The sequence below is a fragment of the Phyllobates terribilis genome, unplaced genomic scaffold (genome assembly GCF_046119375.1).
Source record: "Phyllobates terribilis strain yellow unplaced genomic scaffold, ASM4611937v1 Scaffold_11__3_contigs__length_659146591, whole genome shotgun sequence".
Classification (NCBI taxonomy): domain Eukaryota; kingdom Metazoa; phylum Chordata; class Amphibia; order Anura; family Dendrobatidae; genus Phyllobates; species Phyllobates terribilis.
This window is the reverse complement of record NW_027362771.1, coordinates 453,740,048-453,759,890: the sequence shown is the minus strand read 5'-3', so window position 1 is coordinate 453,759,890 and position 19,843 is coordinate 453,740,048. Positions and strand designations below refer to the sequence as shown.

Below are 19,843 nucleotides of genomic sequence, written 5' to 3'. Positions count from 1 at the left end.
ATGCAGGAAGTCACATCCCCCATATATAATACCCCATGCAGGATGTCACATCCCCCGCATATAATGCCCCATGCAGGAAGTCACATCCCCCGTATATAATACCCCATGCAGGAAGTCACATCCCCCGTATATAATACCCCATGCAGGATGTCACATCCCCCGCATATAATGCCCCATGCAGGAAGTCACATCCCCCGTATATAATACCCCATGCAGGATGTCACATCCCCCGCATATAATGCCCCATGCAGGAAGTCACATCCCCCGTATATAATACCCCATGCAGGAAGTCACATCCCCCGCATATAATACCCCATGCAGGAAGTCACATCCCCCGTATATAATGCCCCATGTAGGATGTCACCTCTCCCCCATATAATGCCCCATGTAGGATGTGACCTCTCCCCCCATATAATGCCCCATGCAGGATGTCACATCCCCCGCATATAATGCCCCATGCAGGAAGTCACATCCCCCGTATATAATACCCCATGCAGGAAGTCACATCCCCCATATATAATACCCCATGCAGGAAGTCACATCCCCAGTATATAATGCCCCATGTAGGATGTCACCTCTCCCCCATATAATGCCCCATGTAGGATGTGACCTCTCCCCCCATATAATGCCCCATGCAGGATGTCACCTCTCCCCCATATAATGCCCCATGTAGGATGTCACCTCTCCCCCCCATATAATGCCCCATGCAGGAAGTCATATCCCCTGTATATCCATCCTCCCATAGTGCCCCATGCAGGTCTCCATGCAGGAAGTCATATCCCCTGTATATCCATTCTCCCATAGTGCCCCATGCAGGTCCCCTATGGCCCCATACAAAAAAAAAAAATCCAATACTCACCTCCCTTCTCAGCTGCTTCTCTGGACTCCAGCGTAGCCGGCATGTTGACGCTGTGCACTGTGACCGGTCAGGAGAGAGCGCGGTGTAAAGACGTCACCGCGCCCTCTGACCTGAGACGTCACAGAGCATCAGCGGAAGACACAGGAGCTGCTGCGGAGGCACGGGGAGGTGTAAGTATGACGCCGGTGCCGGAGTCCTGATCGAGCGGGGGGAGGGATGGGAGGAGAGGAGAGGGGAGGGGAGGGGAGGGGTAAGTATGACGCCAGGTGCCGGGGTCCTGATCGAGCGGGGGGAGGGATGAGAGGAGAGGGGAGGGACGGGAGGAGAGGGGAGGGGAGAGGAGGGGAGGGGAGGGGTAAGTATGACGCCGGGTGCCAGGGTCCTGATCGAGCGGGGGGAGGGATGGGAGGAGAGGGGAGGGGAGAGGAGAGGAGGGGAGAGGAGGGGAGGGGCGTCACACTAGTCCTCGGGAGATAAGCGGCCGTAGCCGCTGATCTCCCGACGATAGCCGCATGTAGGTCAGCGACGCCTGCGGTCGCGGGACTTATGCTGCGAGTAGCCGGCTGCATCGCCGCTGACCTCCGTGCCTCACATGAGCCGCTAATGGCCGCCATGTTTTTCAGAAATGCCGCATCGCTGATTGGCCGCGGCCGGACCAATCAGCGACCCGGGATTTCCAGGACAGACAGACAGACAGAAAGACAGACAGACAGACAGACGGGATAAGACAATTATATAGTAGATGGTATTAATTTTATACTGTGTCATAATGTAGTTACATTTGAGGGTGCAACCTATCAGCAATTGGAGGGCTGTGCAATGGGCACCAGATTTGCGCCAAGTTATGCAAATTTGGTTATGGGAATGTTTGAGTTGGTGCACATCTCCCAGTCCCTCCTGCCGATGGGTCGCGTTCTATTTTATGAACGGTCCATAGACGACCTGTTCTTTATTTAGATCGGCTCATTAGAAGAGGCAAATAGCTACATACAAGAGCTGAACAATAAAAAATGAGGTTTGAAATTTAAATCTACTTTTTCAGAGGGGTCTATTGAGTTTTTAGATTTGGTGATTTCTGTGAACAATGGCACCATTCAGACTTACACTCATTCCAAGCAGGTAGATGTCAATAGCTATTTGGATTTCCATAGTGGACATCTACCCAGCTGGGTGAAAAACATTCCATATGGCCAGTTCTGGCAGATTCACAAGAATTGTACATCTGAAACTGACTTTTATAAAGAGTCGAAGATTTTAAGAGGGAGTTTTTTAGAAAAGGGATATGTCAAAACAACTTATAAAAGATGCTTTTGACAAAACGAGAAGATTTACACAGAATGAGTGTTTAGCTAAAATAGCCACAAAATCAGATAAAACTGTCTCCATAAACAATAGGTTCCAATTTACTTTTGTGACAATTTTTAATAAATCCTATAAAAAGTGGAAGAAGTCCTCACAAAACATTGGTTTATTTTGAGGGGTGACCCTTTTTTATCAAAAATATACTTACTGATCCATTGGTAGTGAACAGATGCAATAAGAATCTGAAAAATATTATAGTGCCTAGTCAGATTAGAAAGAAAATTAATTATCGTGTAGGGGAATGTAGATATGGAGGCAATTTATTAACCAACAATGGATCTTTCCAATGTGGCAATCAAAAAGGCAAGAGTTGTAAATGGATACAGTCAGGCAAAAAACAGTTTACCTCAACAGATATCAAAGGCTGATAAATAGAGAAAGTTATTGGATTTGAAATTATCTACATTAGTCTAAATGTATACATCATACACGTCAAACTCTTGCCCGTGGGCCAAATCTGTCTCGCACAGTGGTTTTATTTGGCCCGTGACACCAGAACCACCACCCCTATGTGGGGCCATTATTATGTATGGAGTACTATGTGGGGCCCATTATTCTGTATGGAGGACTATGTTGGGACATTATTCTGTATGGAGGACTATGTGGGGACCATTATTATGTATGGAGGACTATGTGGTGCCCATAAAACTGTATGGAGGACTATGTGGGGCCCATTATTCTGTATGGAGGACTATGTGGGGCCCATTATTCTGTATGGAGGACTATGTGGGGCCCCTTATGTATGGAGGACTATGTGGTGCCCATAATACTGTATGGAGGACTATGTGGGGCCCATTATTCTGTATGGAGGACTATGAGGGGCCCATTATTCTGTATGGAGGACTATGTGGTGCGCATAATACTGTATGGAGGACTATGTGAGGCCCATTATTCTGTATGGAGTACTAAGTGACTCCCATTATTCTGTATGGAGGACTTTTTGGGGCCCATTATACTGTATACTGGTTGGCCCGCGACTTTGTCCAAGTTTTTAATTTAGGTTCTCTGTGTGTTTGAGTTTTGCATCCATGGTATAGAGCTTACAGGCTTATACACACTGGCAGTATATAGGTTAACATGCATTACATTGACAATGGGGCAAGTTTCCTGTGGCACTATAGAGCAGCACAGATGGGGTTAAATGATTAATGAATTTGAGTACCCATACCTGGTTTAGGGGTTTTATAAGAATGTTGATTATTTTGAATGTATGTTTTTATTTTTACCTGATGAAGAGAGCAGTTCACTCTAGAAACGCGTTGTTTTAATAAAAACATTGTTTATTAATAATTCATTATAGTGACTGAGCCATTGGATCGTCATTTTTTTTTATTTTGGAACAGATTCTAAGCTCATCTTTCACTGCCATCATCTGTACTCCAAATGTGTAGCTATTAAAAAAAACAAATAAAAGTTTAGTTACTCTTTAATGAGGTTGCCCAAGAATTTATAGGCAGGAAATTGTATTTAATTAAAAATAGCCACCACTGCCACATTTAATTCTCCACCACTCCAGTTGGTGCTCCGGTAGACCCTGCCAGTCCAACAGCGATGACATCACATGGCTTCTCAGTGGTCATTTGCTGTTATTGCAAGTATCAGCACTAAGGTGAGTGATTGGCTGCAGTGGTCATGTGAACAATATACAGTACACACCAAAGGTTTGGACACACCCTCTCATTTTAAGATTTTTCTGTATTTTCAATGACTATGAAAATTGTACATTCACACTGAAGGTATCAAAACTATGAATTAACACATGTGGAATTATATACTTAACAAAAAAGTGTGAAACAACTGAAAATATGTCTTATATTCTAGGTTCTTCAAAGTAGCCACCCTTTTGCTTTGATGACTGCTTTGCACACTCTTGGCATTCTCTTGATGAGCTTCAAGAGGTAGTCACCAGAAATGGTTTTCACTTCACAGGTTTGCCCTGTCAGGTTTAATAAGTGGGATTTCTTGCCTTATAAATGGGGTTGGGACCATCAGTTGTGTTGTGCAGAAGTCTGGTGGATACACAGCTGATAGTCCTACTGAATAGATTGTTAGAATTTTGTATTATGGCAAGAAAAAAGCAGATAAGTAAAGAAAAACGAGTGGCCATCATTACTTTAAGAAATGAAGGTCAGTCAGTCCGAAAAATTGGGAAAACTTTGAAAGTGTCCCCAAGTGCAGTTGCAAAAAGCATCAAGCGCTACAAAGAAACTGGCTCACATGAGGACCTCCCCAGGAAAGGAAGACCAAGAGTCACCTCTGCTTCTGAGGATAAGTTTATCCGAGTCACCAGCCTCAGAAATCTCAGGTTAACAGTAGCTCAGATTGGAGACCAGGTCAATGCCACACAGAGTTCAAGCAGCAGACACATCTCTTCAACAACTGTTAAGAGGAGACTTTGTGCAGCAGGCCTTCATGGTAAAATAGCTGCTAGGAAACCACTGCTAAGGACAGGCAACAAGCAGAAGCGACTTGTTTGGGCTAAAGAACACAAGGGATGGACATTAGACCAGTGGAAATCTGTGCTTTGGTCTGATGAGTCCAAATTTGAGATCTTTGGTTCCAACCACCGTGTCTTTGTGTGACACAGAAAAGGTGAACGGATGGACTCTACATGCCTGGTTCCCACCGTGAAGCATGGAGGAGGAGGTTTGATGGTGTGGGGGTGCATTGCTGGTGACACTGTTGGGGATTGATTCAAAATTGATGGCATACTGAACCAGCATGGCTACTACAGCGTCTTGCAGCGGCATGTTATTCCATCCGGTTTGCGTTTAGTTGGACCATCATTTATTTTTCAACAGGACAATGACCCCAAACACACCTCCAGGCTGTGTAAGGGCTATTTGACCAAGAAGGAGAGTGATGGGATGCTACGCCAGATGACCTGGCCCCCATAGTCACCAGACCTGAACCCAATCTAGATGGTTTGGGGTGAGCTGGACCGCAGAGTGAAGGCAAAAGGGCCAACAAGTGCTAAGCATCTCTGGGAACTCCTTCAAGATTGTTGGAAGACCATTTCCGGGGACTACCTCTTGAAGCTCATCAAGAGAATGCCGAGAGTGTGCAAAGCAGACATCAAAGCAAAAGGTGGCTACTTTGAAGAACCTAGAATATAAGACATATTTTCAGTTGTTTCACACTTTTTTGTTAAGTATATAATTCCACACGTGTTAATTCATAGTTTTGATGCCTTCAGTGTGAATGTACAATTTTCATAGTCATGAAAATACAGAAAAATCTTAAAATGAGAAGGTGTTTCCAAACTTTTGGTCTGTACTGTATGTCATATCTGCATGGCCATAAAAGACTACTTGATCATAAATGCTGTAGCCGAGGGAGTCTGCCTCCTTCAATTTACAGCCTAAAAACAACAATGACAGTAAATAAAGAGACTCATACAGAGATAAATGCCCTTTGGGCTAAACCCTATGCCACACAATGCAGCATTATCTCCTACTTTGTGTGATGCACAGATGGCACACAACACCAGCAGGATTTTATCTCTAAAGTGGATCTGTCACCAGTATATACCATCCTCCAATCTACCATTGGTATATAGCCTGTATATATAAAAACACCTTTGCTTCTAGGGGTATATTCACATGGAAAAACAAGTAAGCCTCCTCCCATTGTTTTCTGCTTTACCGTTCATGTGGCTGTGTATTTTTCAGCCGCAGATTTGAAAACAGCTGCAATAGGACATTGACATTGAAGAGACTAATGTGTTTGTACAGGAATCCCAATAAAAATTGGAAAATGAAAAGATGATTCTTTTTTCTAATACACGATAAATTAGGTGGACGTTCTACAACAGGATTAAATGAACACCAGGGGGCACCATGATAAGTATGTAACAGCAATATGTAGACAGAGAATGACTTTTTTAAGATATTTCCACCTTAAAAATAGTTCCATTTTGTCTGATCTAACCGAGATATTTAATATTTAATTTTGCAATAGCCTCTTTCAATTTTTTATAGTATCTACCTGACCTGGCTTTAAAAAATCATAGCAGATGTGTAAATGAGCACACGGAGGAGAAACATCTATATGTAACAGGCTTGATTTTCCAACCCTATTATTTAAGAATGATAACTGCTACAGAGCAGGGTGTCAATCAGAAACTGAGAGTCAAGTAGTCAAGTAGTACTAAAAGTCAGATTCCAATCTGTACAATGGACTTTATAAATGCTCATTTATACATTTTAAGTTTTATAGTTTTAAAATAATTAGACAACCATGTATCATTTCCTTTACACTTCACAAATACTTGCTACTTTGTGTTGGTAAATCACATAAAATCCCAATAAAATACATTTAAGTTTGTTTATATAACATGAAAAAATTTGGAACAGTTCAACGGGTATGAATACTTTTTCAAGGCACTGTTCATCTGTGAATATGTGAAATTCTTGAATGTAGGATTTTTTAGGGACCTTCTTCTATCTGTGTATGCCCCTGTACATGTACATACATGTACGCATCAACCCAACAGCGCTCATGAAGTAAATATACATAGACACACTATGACATCATCATAACAGTGGAACACAGCCTATAAATGTGCATACCTTAATGGGACATTTCCTGTATATCAGAGAACTGTATGTATTGCACATCACTAATATACATCTATTACTGTTACCAATGTAAGATAGTGTGCCTCGGAAGATGAAATCCCTCAGAGCTGTCCGACATTTGAAATCAGAGACTGCCACCTACTGTCCAACACTGCGGAACCAATAAGAAGGTGAAGTGTTTCGAGAAGGACGAGTTTAGATGGAGCACCAGGGCAAGTGACATCTATGATGCGGTTCCATGACATAAAAGGCCTGAGAGCCAAGATGGTAGAGGATTTGGCGCCAAAGAGAGAGAGCAGCAGGACGTGTGTTCGGGGTCACATCATGGCTGAGATATCAGACCGCACTCAAGAGACAAGACCGGCTGGCAGCTGTGCACCTGTGAGTGAGATCCAGACGGCGCCAGGCAACATCCGTGGACCAGACCACGCCAATCAAGACCTGAGGCTCAGCCCTGTGGCAGTCAAGATCTAGAGACCAGACTACTCCAGGTAAGACCCCAGGCCCAGCCCTCGTCTGTCTAGACCGTACAGATGCAGATCCAGCCCCGAAGATCGGGCAGAGACCCTAATCCTGATGTGGACGTTCAGATTGTCTGCGGCAGTGACCAGTGAACCGGGCTTTGCTTCCAACATTGACTTACAGTACAGGGATCAGTCTGGGATGGTGCAACAGACGTGGTGGGGGCCTACTGGAGTGCAGGAGGCCCAGAGAGCATTGATTGACTTTGCAAAAAGGACTTGCGGCTTAGTGGGAAGAGCTAGAGTCTGGAAGATAAAGGGGATTGTTAAAGAGATATACTCGTCACTGAGAACATTGTTCTCACTTGAAACTAGATATATATTACGCAATAATGCTGTGCTGTAAGCATTATGGTGTGTTGATAACAACTGCGATTTTATTGTATATTGGACATTGTACCCTACAAATACCCTGTTATTCAAGAATCACCCTTTGCTCCAAACATCCCCTTCCCATATTCACGCTCAGAAAATAAATAGTTAAACTGGTTACTTCCGCCTTGCTCTTGTCTGTGTGTTGCATCCAGTGACCTGCTTACACGAGTATATGTGAAACTGCATGAAAACTCAACAGACACAGGTTACTTCACAATAGATTTCTGCCTTCTACACCACATAAAATATATAAGCAGCCACAGGGCCACCATAACATTGGCAACCACAGTGCCCTCATACAGTGGCAGGTAAAAATACAAGAAAGTGACATGATCAGATGAGGGATATTTTCTAACAGGCACTAAAGGTCCATTAGAAGAACTGATAATCAGGAGCAAGAATTTGCTATAACACTCAATAGCCAATTATCAGCTTGAGCAAACATGCCGAATTAAAATCATGTTCATAGCAACACATGTCCTGTGCACACAAGAAGGATAGATAGATAGATAGATCGATAGATAGATGACGTGCTGACGATGAGGATATTCTTTCCTCACATAATAATCATGTAATCAGGTCAGTAAACCACTGACCGGCTTGCATATAGCTGATCGTCGATCATTCATCGCAATCGGCAAGTGTACATTGGCTCCTAAACATCATTGACAGTAACTTATCACCAAAGAAAACAAACACCGAACCGCCTAGTAGATATAAGTTACCACCCATTGATAAAAGAAATGCCAATGAAATACCAAACACATGTATATTTCTATTTCTCATTACTTTGGCTGATGGACTGATCAGAATATGAATGCAATGCTCTAAACACACAAGGTTACTTTTCAGGATTGTTGATGATCCAAGATCTTACCATTTCCACTGGGATTGTTTCAGATAAGATTTATAAACAAGGTGTGAAAGTCTCATGCCCTTGACGTCACCTTGAGTTCTATCCACAGTATTGGATTTACTCTCAATGGACTGAAGTAGAAAAAGATAATGAAGAAGGATTCAGTCCTGCGCTTACTTATGTGATGAGTGAGTAATCAGTCAATTTGCATCTGCCAGCAAGTCCACAAACGGGCAGAATAGCAATTATGCTAAGGATATAAATAAATGTGTCTTACCTGTCACCCGGAGTTGTGTGCAGTTACAGTGCTCACAAAGCTGTGTGTTCAACCAGAATCTCCTTTCTTTCCAGTGATGCAGACCTGCCTAGTAAAGCATGCTAATGATGCACCAGAGGGACGCCCTGCGAAAATAGAACAGGACCATATGTCAGCCTATAGCATCACCGCCTCCACACCGAGAAAGGGAGCTCGACAGATGAAAGGAAGCAGGAGAGGAGAGGAAATGAGCTGAGGAAAACAGCCAGGAGGCTTATGTGATAGATAGATAGATAGATAGATAGATAGATAGATAGATAGAGTCATTTCAGAAAGTGTTGGCACCCTTGAAATTGTTCCAAAAAATGAAGTGAATGATTGCAGTTATTTATTCCAAACGGTGTGCACTGTGCAACCAAAAATGAATTTGCGGGTGCCAACAATTTTGTCCATCCAATTTTTGGGGTTTTGTGTGAAATTATGTCCAATTTGCCTTTTTTTTCAGTTTTTTGGTGTTGTTCCAATGCACACAAAGAAAATAAACCTGTGTATAACAAAACATGTGCAATTGCAATCATTTTCTTGGAGAAATACAGTGGCATGTAAAAGTTTGGGCACCCCTGGTCAAAGTTAGTGTTATTGTGAACAGTTAAGCAAGTTGAAGATGAAATGATCTCTAAAAGGCCTGAAGTTAAAGATAACAGATTTCCTTTGTATTTTAGGCAAAAAATATATATTTTTTAATCTTTTACATTTTAAAAATGACGAAAAAGGAAAATGGACCAATGCAAAAGTTTGGGCACCCTGCATGGTTAGTACCTAGTCGCACCCCCTTTTGAAAGTATCACAGCTTGTAAAAGCTTTTTGTAGCAAGACAAGAGTCTTTCAATTCTTGTTTGAGGGATTTTCATCCATTCTTCATTGGAAAATCCTTCCAGTTCTGTGAGATTCCTTGGTCATCTTGCATGCACTACTATTTTGAGGTCTAGCCACAGATTTTCATTGATGTTCAGAAGAGGGGACTGTGAGGGCCATTGTAAAACCTTCAGCTTGCACCTTTTGAGGTAGCCTATTGTGGATTTTGATGTTTGTTTAGGATCATTAACCATTTGTAGAAGCCATCCTCTTTTCAACTTCAGCTTTTTTACAGATGGTGTTATGTTTGCATCAAGAATTTGTTGAAATTTCATTGAAACCATTGTTCCCTCTACCCGTGAAATGTCCCCTGCACCATCGGCTGCAACACAACCCCAAAGCATGACTGATCCACCCCCATGCTTAATAGTTGGCGAGATGTTATTTTCCTGAAATTTGGTGGCCTTTTTTCTCCACACATACCTTTGATAATTGTGGCCAAAGACTTCTATTTTAACCTTTTCGGTCGACAGAACTTGTTTCCAAAATGTATCAGGCTTGTTTAGATGTTCTTTTGCATACTTCTGATGCTGAATTTTATGGTGAGGCTGCAGGAGAGGTTTTCTTCTGATGACTCTTCCATGAAGGTCATATTTGTGCAGGTGTCTCTGAACAGTAGAACAATGAACTTAAAAGCTAGAGTCTGCTAAATCTTTCTGTAGGTCTTTTGAGGTTAAGCGGGGGTTCTGATTTGACTCTCTAGCAATCGTACGAACAGCTCTCACGGAAATTTACCTTGGTCTTCCAGACCTTATCTTGACCTTCACTGTTCTTGTTAACTGCAATTTCTTAATTACATTTCAAACTGAGGAAAGGGCAACTTGAAAACACTTTGCTATCTTCTATCTGCTTTATGGGCCTCCACCATTTTCATTTTCAGAGTGCTAGGCTGCTGCTTAGAATAACCCATGGCTGCTGATTTTTTGGCATAAAGTTAGAGGAGGCTTGGTTTTTATAAAGCTGGCAAATTTTCATCACCTGGCATTTCCTAACGATGGTAGTGAACAAGCCATAACCCTAACAGGCTAATTAAGGTCAGAAACCTTGGTCAAAATTATCAAAGCACACAAATCTCCAAGCGTGCCCAAACTTTTGCATAGGCCCATTTCCCTTATTGTAATTTTTTAAAATGAAAAAAATAAGACAATATATATATTTATTTGCCTAAAATACAACTGAAATATGTCATCTTTAACAATATGCCTTTTAGAGATCATTTCATCTTCAACTTACTTAACTTTTCACAATAACAGTGATTTTGACCAGGGGTGCCCAAACTTTTACATGCCACTGTATGTCATTTTCTGGAACAATTTCAAGATAGATAGATAGACAGGTAGCATCTTTTTTCATCTATTGGCTGGAAATAAAACAGGAGTTCTGCTGTACTGATTCCTTTTATTTCTCATTTTAGGTCATTTATCATTCATCATGTTTATGAAAAGCTAAGTAAATGTCTATACAGGAATATCTATTTGCTTTTCATGAGAAAGATGCCAGTGAATGATAAACTCAGGGCCAGACTAGCCTGCCAACTGTTGTCCTAAGCAAGACGCAGAAGTGCCACATACTGTTATAGCACAATTATACCATCAATTGCAGGAAGAAATAGAATTAACAAAATAAGATTGCCATTGATTAGGAAAGGATGGCACAAGGCAAGTACAGTTATTAGCACTATAGACATCACACTATCAATGGGATCTAGTGATCTCCCTCTGATTTTGCAATAGATCACTTTGAACAATAATGTTTGATCAACCATTAAAACGACGTACAATCACCAAATTTTTGTGTTTCCAACACTTTTTTGTAGTCGTTCCCAATCATGCATTATCTTTTCCTTTTCGGTGAGTTAAAATCCCTTTTAACATGTTTTACCTGACATTATATTATTATTATTATTATTATTACTATGATATGGTCCCATCATATTGTGTAGTATTCTGTAATAAGTAATATAGTCACAGGTACTGTAATGCATATGTGGCACCCCAGGGGTCTGGTTTCCACAGTAACAGCAATGTTATGTCTGAGAGCAGGTGGGAGGTCTCTTGGTCAGGGATCCTGTGCATGCCACACCTCCTGCCCAGTCCTGGGAGGGGAAGAACTTCCCCTATATAAACCTAGGGCTGAGGCAGGGTTAGAGAGTAGAGAAGAAGTAGAGACAGAGAAGAGAAGCAGATATAGGAAAAGAACATCAGGAGCTCTGTGGGAGCAGTGCTATAAGGAGTCAGGGGCTGGCAGCTGCAGAGCTCGCCCTGACTGAGAAGCTATCACCGGACCCGGAGTCCGAGGCTGTGGGGACTAATCTTTACCCAGCAGCAGAAACCGCCCGGCAGGGGATTTCAGGTCCTCTGGCCAAGAAACCCGAAGGCACGGTCACACGCGTGGGACCAGCACCGCCGTCGTGGAGCGGACGCCACTAGAAGGCCCCGAGTCACCGGCCATACGGGTGAGCACCACACGGTACACTCAGGGACGTGGGCTACTTATACCCGCCTCTAGCAAGGTAGCCAGAAGAGTACAGTCAGTTTGGGAGGCCTACAACTCCGCCTGGCCAGGGGAGATCCCATCTAGAGATGAGCGTTGTTCTACTCGAACTGTTCGCCAATCTCAAATTCGAGCTGTTTTGGGCGGTGTTCGAGCCGTTCGGCGAACACGAACAATTTGAGAAAAATTCGGCTGTTCGAGGTTATGTTCGATAACTGTTCGTGCACCAAAATCATAATCTGGATTTTTTCTCAGTAATGATGAAAATTAATGTTAATACGCAGTTTGAGTGTACAGCGGGGTGGGGGGAGGGGCAGGGGATGGATCTCTGCAGGAACAATGAAGATCTCCATTTTTTTTTCTCTTTCCCGCATTTACAGTGGGGAGGTGCAATCTGTCAGCCTATCAGCAGCGCACACACGGAGCGAAGTGCTTTTTTTCACACAAGCAAGGGCATGTGTCATTGGCACCGCTGTTGCTGTGTGCGCTATACCTTGTTAATTTCAAGCCAATTTTCGCACAAATATACAGATAGCTTGGGAGTAGGGAATAGTTGTGATTGCAGTCCTTTTAAGGACTAGGTTACAGCATTTCCTACGACTTTTATCAGGGAGGTCTGTGCTCTTAAATAGATAGGTTGTGGGAGTAAAGACTAATTGTAATTGGAGTCCTTTTCAGGACTAGGTTACATGAGTTCCTATCAGTTTTTGCCAGGCAGGTCTGTGCCAGTGCTGTGCAAGTTTTTTTCACAGCATTTGGCTGAATCTAGCAAAGCTAATCCTTTTTGGCCTATTGCAGAGTGTGTTAGTCAGTGGAGTAGCCTATCTGTGTTGCAAGATATACCACCTGTGTATAGAATACCAATTTTTTTACTGCACCTAGTGAAGTAAAATCTTTTGGGCATAGCATCATTCTATTAGTCCATCTATACTGACCTCCATCAGGTTGCAAATTAAAACTAATTTTTATCTGCATCTACAGTACCTCTGAAAAAATATTTGGGCTTCTAGCAGTGTGTGGGACTTGTTCTATTAGTCCATCTATACTGACCTCCATCAGGTTGCAAACTGAATATATTTTTTTCTGCATCTACCTCTGAAAAAATATTGGGCTTCTAGCTGTGTGTGGGTCTTGTTCTATTAATCCATCTATACTGACCTCCATCAGGTTGCAAACTGAATATAATTTTTTTCTGCATCTAGCTCTGAAAAAATATTTGGCCTTATAGTAGTGTGTCGGACTTTCTCTATTAGTCCATCTATACTGACCTCCATCAGGTTGCAAATTAAAACTAATTTTTATCTGCATCTACAGTACCTCTGAAAAAATATTTGGGCTTCTAGCTGTGTGTGGGACTTGTTGTATTAGTCCATCTATACTGACCTCCATCAGGTTGCAAACTGAATATATTTTTTTCTGCATCTACCTCTGAAAAAATATTTGGCCTTCTAGTAGTGTGTCGGACTTTCTCTATTAGTCCATCTATACTGACCTCCATCAGGTTGCAAATTAAAAATAATTTTTATCTGCATCTACAGTACCTCTGAAAAAATATTTGGGCTTCTAGCTGTGTGCGGGACTTGTTGTATTAGTCCATCTATACTGACCTCCATCAGGTTGCAAACTGAATATATTTTTTTCTGCATCTACCTCTGAAAAAATATTTGGCCTTCTAGTAGTGTGTCGGACTTTCTCTATTAGTCCATCTATACTGACCTCCATCAGGTTGCAAATTCAAAATAATTTTTTTCTGCATCTAACCCAGCCAATAGTTTTGGCCTAATACCACAGTTTGGCCACTCAGCTCTGCTCGGTTACCATCCATTGTTTTTTTGTGCAAACAACTCCAGAGTTGTGAATTAGTTAACCACCAAAATCAGTGGAAAAAGGCCTGCTGCTGGTGGAAAGGGGAATAGGCGTGTTGGGAAGGGGAAAAAAGGTTGTGTCCGTGTGGTAGGTGTTAAAGCAACAGTAACATCTGCAGAAGAAAGACCATCTTCCAGCCAAACTAAAATGTCTACTTCTTTTAGCGGACAATGTGATAAGATCCCTTTCTTACGGCCACGCCAATCGCTACAAATTCCAGATGAGGCACAAAAACAGCAGGTGCTTCAACGGATATCAAGTGCTCCTTTAAGTGGGCTCTCCTCCACATCAACTTCAACATCACAAATACTCAAGTCCTCAAAGGTGTCACCCAAATCGCACTTGCTTCCTCACAGCTCCCAAATCTCCAGCTGCCCGTCTGAGTATGAGGTAGAACAGATGGTTGAGTCTGCAGAGCTGTTTACTCATACTATAGCCTGGGAATCAGAGGTCGACTCCAGCGCTTCTGTGAATCCAGACGAGGAAATGATCTGCACTGATGCCCAGAATCTTTATGAGTCGGATCCAGGACCAGACGCAGAAGGTTCTGACCATAATGTAGACCCTCATTCCCAAACTGTAACTCCTGTTGGTGGAAACAATGAGGAAGACGATGATAAGACTCAAATACCTGATTGGAGCGACAACTTTAGTTTTTTGTCAGGGCAGGAACAGGTTGGCTCTGAGGACGACGGGTGTGATAACGCACAGGGTGATGATGATGAGGTCGGAGATCCCACTTACTGTCAACCCACAGTCAGCCAAGAGATGAGGTCAGCAGAGGAGGTGGAGGAAGATGCTAGTGACGACGAGGTCAGGTTGCGCCTTCCTGGACAGAGACGTAGTACTGGAAGCACGTCAACAACTGCATCCTCAAACACAACTCTGCCTCTCACCACAAGTCGTGGTGGCTCTTCAGGTCGCATGGGTGCTAAGCCTTGCATAGCCTGGGCATTTTTTCAGATCAATAAAGATGACCCAACTCGTGGTATCTGTAACATTTGTCAGCAAAAGCTAAGTAGAGGCCAAAAAATACATAGTTTGAGTACTTCATGCATGAACCGGCACATGGACATGAAGCATAAGTTGCAGTGGGAAGCTCAGTGTGCTACAATGCGGCCTAGCCGGCCGGGCCAACCACCGTCTGCCATATCTTGTGCATCCGCGGCCTCTTCATCCTCTGTGACTGGGGGGACAGCAGTCACACCTGTTTTGGGGCGCAGACCTGCCACCTCTTTACCCGCAACAGCCAGCGTGATTGGCAGGTCATCATTTTCTTTGGAGGTGGTAACACCAGCTGGTGTTGAGCGCTGTCCGACATCGATAGCACCACCTTTGGATGAAGGCAACCTAACATGTCCGCCTGCATCTTCCTCACAGACCGGCAGTTTGCCGGGGACACCCTTATCAACCCCGTTTAAGCACAATAGCCAGCCCTCGGTCCCTCAGATGTGGACAAGTAAAAGACCATTTCCTCCTAGCCATGAGAAAGCTAAGAGGTTGAATTTCACCATCTGCAAGCTCTTGGCTACAGAAATGCTGCCTTTCCGCCTGGTGGACACAGAAGATTTTCGAGACCTTATGTCCGTCGCAGTGCCCCAGTACCAGATGCCCAGTCGGCACTACTTCTCAAAGAAAGGTGTGCCTGCGCTCCACCAGCATGTCGCACACAACATCACCGCTTCTTTGAGAAACTCTGTGTGTGACAGGGTGCATTTCACCACAGACACTTGGACGAGTAGGCATGGACAGGGGCGTTACATGTCGCTGACTGGGCACTGGGTAACTATGGTGACAGCAGGACAAGGGGCTGCTGTCCAAGTCTTGCCGTCCCCACGAGTTGTGCGTCAATCCTCTTTATGTCAAAGTTCCTCCACTGCTTCTGCCTCCTCAACCTCCTCTCGGTCTTCCACCTGCACCCAAAGCCTGTCTGGTCATGCCACAAGCTTTCTAACTGCGCAGAAGGGATCCTGCACACCTCCTTACTGTGCTGGCAGTAGGGCTCAACGTCATCAGGCGGTTTTTACATTGAAATGTCTGGGAAATGTGAGTCACACAGCTGAGGAGTTGTGGTCAGCTCTGCAGAACCAATTTCATAAATGGTTGTCTCCACTGGACCTGAAACCAGGGAAGGCCGTGTGCGACAATGCTGCAAACCTGGGTGCGGCCCTTCGCCGGGGCAATGTCACACACGTGCCTTGTATGGCTCACGTGTTGAACCTGGTTGTCCAGCAATTTTTAGCCCACTATCCCAGACCAGATGGCCTTCTGCAGAGGGCACGGTCGCTGTGTGCTCACTTCCGCCGTTCGCATCCCGCAGCTCAGCGACTTACATCTCTACAGAAGTCGTTGGGCCTGCCACTTCACCGGCTAAAATGCGATGTGCCTACCCGGTGGAATTCAACTCTGCACATGTTGCAGCGACTGTGGCAGCACCGACAAGCCCTGGTGCAATACGTTCTGACGTATAGCCTGGGCCAACGAGATTCAGAGGTGGGGCAAATCACGCTGGAGGAGTGGTCTCAGATCAGGGACCTATGCACCCTTCTGCACAGTTTTGAAATGGCGACGAAGATGTTTAGTGCTGACGATGCCATTATCAGCATGACTATTCCGGTGATTTACATGCTGGAGCACATGTTAAACAGAATTCGGAGTCAGGTGGTGGCACAAGAGGAGGTGGAGGAAGTAGAGGAGGAGGAGTTGTATGCGGAAGGGCTAACATCTGCAAGGTCCAGAAGGTCGGCAGCACCAAGGCGGCAGGCATGTGAGGGTGGGGGAGATGGTTTTACCAGGGCGCATGGTAGCAGCCAAACTAGTGAGGAAGGTGCAGGAGCCCAGGAAGAAGTGGAGGACGAACTGATGGAAGACTCATCAGATGAGGGAGACCTTGATCACATTTCTGTTGTGCGAGGTTGGGGGGAGAGGACAGAGGAAGGAAGCATGATTGTTACCTCGCCACCAACACAACAGGGACTTGGTGCTCCTGGATGCGCAACACACATGAGTGCCTTCTTGCTGCACTACCTGCAACATGACCCTCGAATTGTGAGAATTAGAAATAATCCTGACTACTGGGTTGCCACACTGTTAGATCCCCGGTACAAAAGTAAATTTGCAGAAATTATTCCTGCCATAGAAAGGGATGCACGCATGCAGGAGTATCAGCAGAGACTGTTGCAGAATCTTACATGTGCTTTTCCACAAAATACCAGTGGTGCACGTAGTGAATCTCACAGTTCCAACTTGCCAACCGTGGGACCGTCAAGTGTTCAGCACTCAAACCGTAACAGAACCACAGTATCTGCTGGTAACATCAATTTTGCGGAATCATTTCACCACTTTTTTAGCCCATCCTTTGCAAGGCCACAGGAGACAAGAAGTCTGACACATAGTCAACGCCTAGAGACGATGGTACAGGAGTATCTCCAAGTAAACATTGAAGCCACGACTGTGTCACTGGACCCTTGCTCTTTTTGGGCTTCCAATCTGGATAAATGGCCGGAGCTAGCCACTTACGCCTTGGAGATCTTGTCATGCCCCGCAGCCAGCGTTCTGTCTGAACGTGTGTTCAGCGCTGCTGGTGGTGTGCTGACAGATAAGCGCACGCGGCTCTCCACTGATAATGTAGACAGACTCACGTTCATAAAGATGAACAAATCATGGATCCGAAATGACTTTTCTACCCCTGTGTCATCCTGGGGAGAGTAAAAGCTTGATGATTGGTTAAAATCACCCTACCAAACGTTTTAAGCTTTCAAATTACTAATCATGTTTATCTGTATCTTGACTGGAAAATAATTTGGGCTTTGTAGCAGTGTGCAGCATTGATCCTATTAGGCCATCTATAATAAGCTCCACCAGATTTAAAATTAAAAATAATTTTTAGCTGCATCTAGCCCGGAAAATAATTTTGGGACTCCGAGATGCGCAAGACACATAAGTGCCTTCTTGCTGCACTACCTGCAGCATGACCCTCATATTGTCAGAATTCGAAGTAATCATGACTACTGGGTTGCCACACTCTTAGATCCCCCAAACTTTTCGATCAACCTTTTCATTTTAATAAAGACCAAAAAAATGGTCATTTTTGAAATTATAAGCATTAGCAGGTTGTTAGAAACTGAAATCAAACAGTTTTCAACTCAAAACTTTATTCTAGGTGATGTTACATTTTCACATAGGACCCCTTGTTCGAAAGGAGCTTCTGAACTCTCTCGTCCATTGAATTTGTCAGGTTTTGGATGGTTTCTGCTTCAATTGTTTTGCATGAGGACAGAATACCCTCCCAGAGCTGTTGCTTAGATGTGAACTGCCTCCCGCCATCATAGACACTCCTTTTAATGATGCTCCAAAGGTTCTGAATGGGGTAGAGGTCAGGGGAGCATGGGGGTCACACCATAAGTTTGTCCCCTTTTATGCCCATATCAGCCAGAGATGCAGATGTTTTATGTGCAGCATGAGATGGTGCATTATCATGCAGAAAAATGATCTTGCTGTGAAATACACGGTTCTTCTTCTTGAACCATGGCAGGAAGTGCTGTTTGAGAAAATCCACATACATTATGGAGTTCATCTTTAGCGCCTTCAGGGATCCTAAAGGGGCCGACAATCTCTCTCCCCATGATTCCAGCCCAAAACATTACTCCACCTCCTCCTTGTTGGCGCTGTAGCCGTGTTTGCGTGGGGTGTCCATCAACCAGCCATCCTCCACTCCATCCATCTGGACCATCGAGCGCTGCACGGCACTCATCCGTGAACAAAACAGTTTTGAAATCAGTCTTCATGTAATGTTTGGCCCACTGGAGCCGTTTCTGCTTGTGTGAAGTGGATAGAGGAGGTCGACAGGATGGCGTATGCACAGCTGCAAACCTCTGAAGGACCCTGCATCTTGTTGTTCGGGGGACGTTGGAGGCACAAGCAGCTTCAAAAACTTGTCTGCTGCTATGACAAGGCTTTTTTGCCGCTGCTCTTTCAACCTGACGTAATTGCCTGTAGGAAAGAGTCCTCAATTTGCCCTTATCAGCACGCACACGTGTGTACTGTGAATCAGCTACATACTTCTTGATTGCCAAGACACTTCATCCTGATCATCGCACAATGTTGATTGTAGTCATGCCTTGACCTAAACACTCCACAATTTGTTGCTTCTCAGCAGCCGACACATCCTTTTTCTTTCCCATTTTGGCAGAAAATGTAGGCTGCTTAATAATGTGAGAGAGCCTTCTTAAGTAGTCTTGCCTTTCATTGGACACACCTGCCAAACTAATTAGCACAGGTGTCTGCAATTGCTTACAGTGATATAAAGAGCCCTGACACACATCACCATCAATGAGTTTAACTGACAAACAAACAAATTCTTCCCTTATCACTCCTAAACACTTTTTGCATAATAATTTGGAACGCGGTGTACATGTGCTTTTCCACAAAACACCAGCGGTTCACGTAGTGAATCTTACAGTTCTAACTTGCCAACCGTGGTCTGTATGGAATTGTTCAATAAAGGGCCCAAAATTAAGATAACATAGGTGCTCCGTCACTAGGATGTATAAGAGAGGGGACAGAGGACATCCCTGCCTTGTCCCATTGGTGATTGTGAAAGGTGATGAAAATGTTCTGACGCACCCCCTGGGCCTTGGGACACCCGGAGCCGGACCCTTTTTGGTGGATGCTGGTGGTTGTAGTCTTCGTGGCGGCGACCCGGTTCCGTGGCTCAGGGCGGTCAAACCAGTGGCGGAACTATTTATGTGGTTTTGATGT

General features: G+C 44.1%; 1 protein-coding gene across 2 annotated transcripts in view; it reads right to left on the bottom strand.

Annotated features, from left to right (window-relative positions):
• SV2B (synaptic vesicle glycoprotein 2B) overlaps positions 1-9,028 on the bottom strand; it is a 260,779-nt gene extending 251,751 nt beyond the window's left edge. Inside the window, exons 1-2 of one of the 2 annotated variants that reach the window (XM_073653294.1) lie at positions 8,831-9,028; positions 8,575-8,684 (exon numbers count right to left, since the gene is read on the bottom strand). The gene's annotated coding sequence lies outside the window, so the exon portion shown is untranslated. The remainder of the gene's footprint in view (positions 1-8,574; positions 8,685-8,830) is intronic. The other variant, XM_073653292.1, reaches the window with a different exon arrangement.
• Between the last annotated feature and the right edge of the window lie 10,815 nt (positions 9,029-19,843).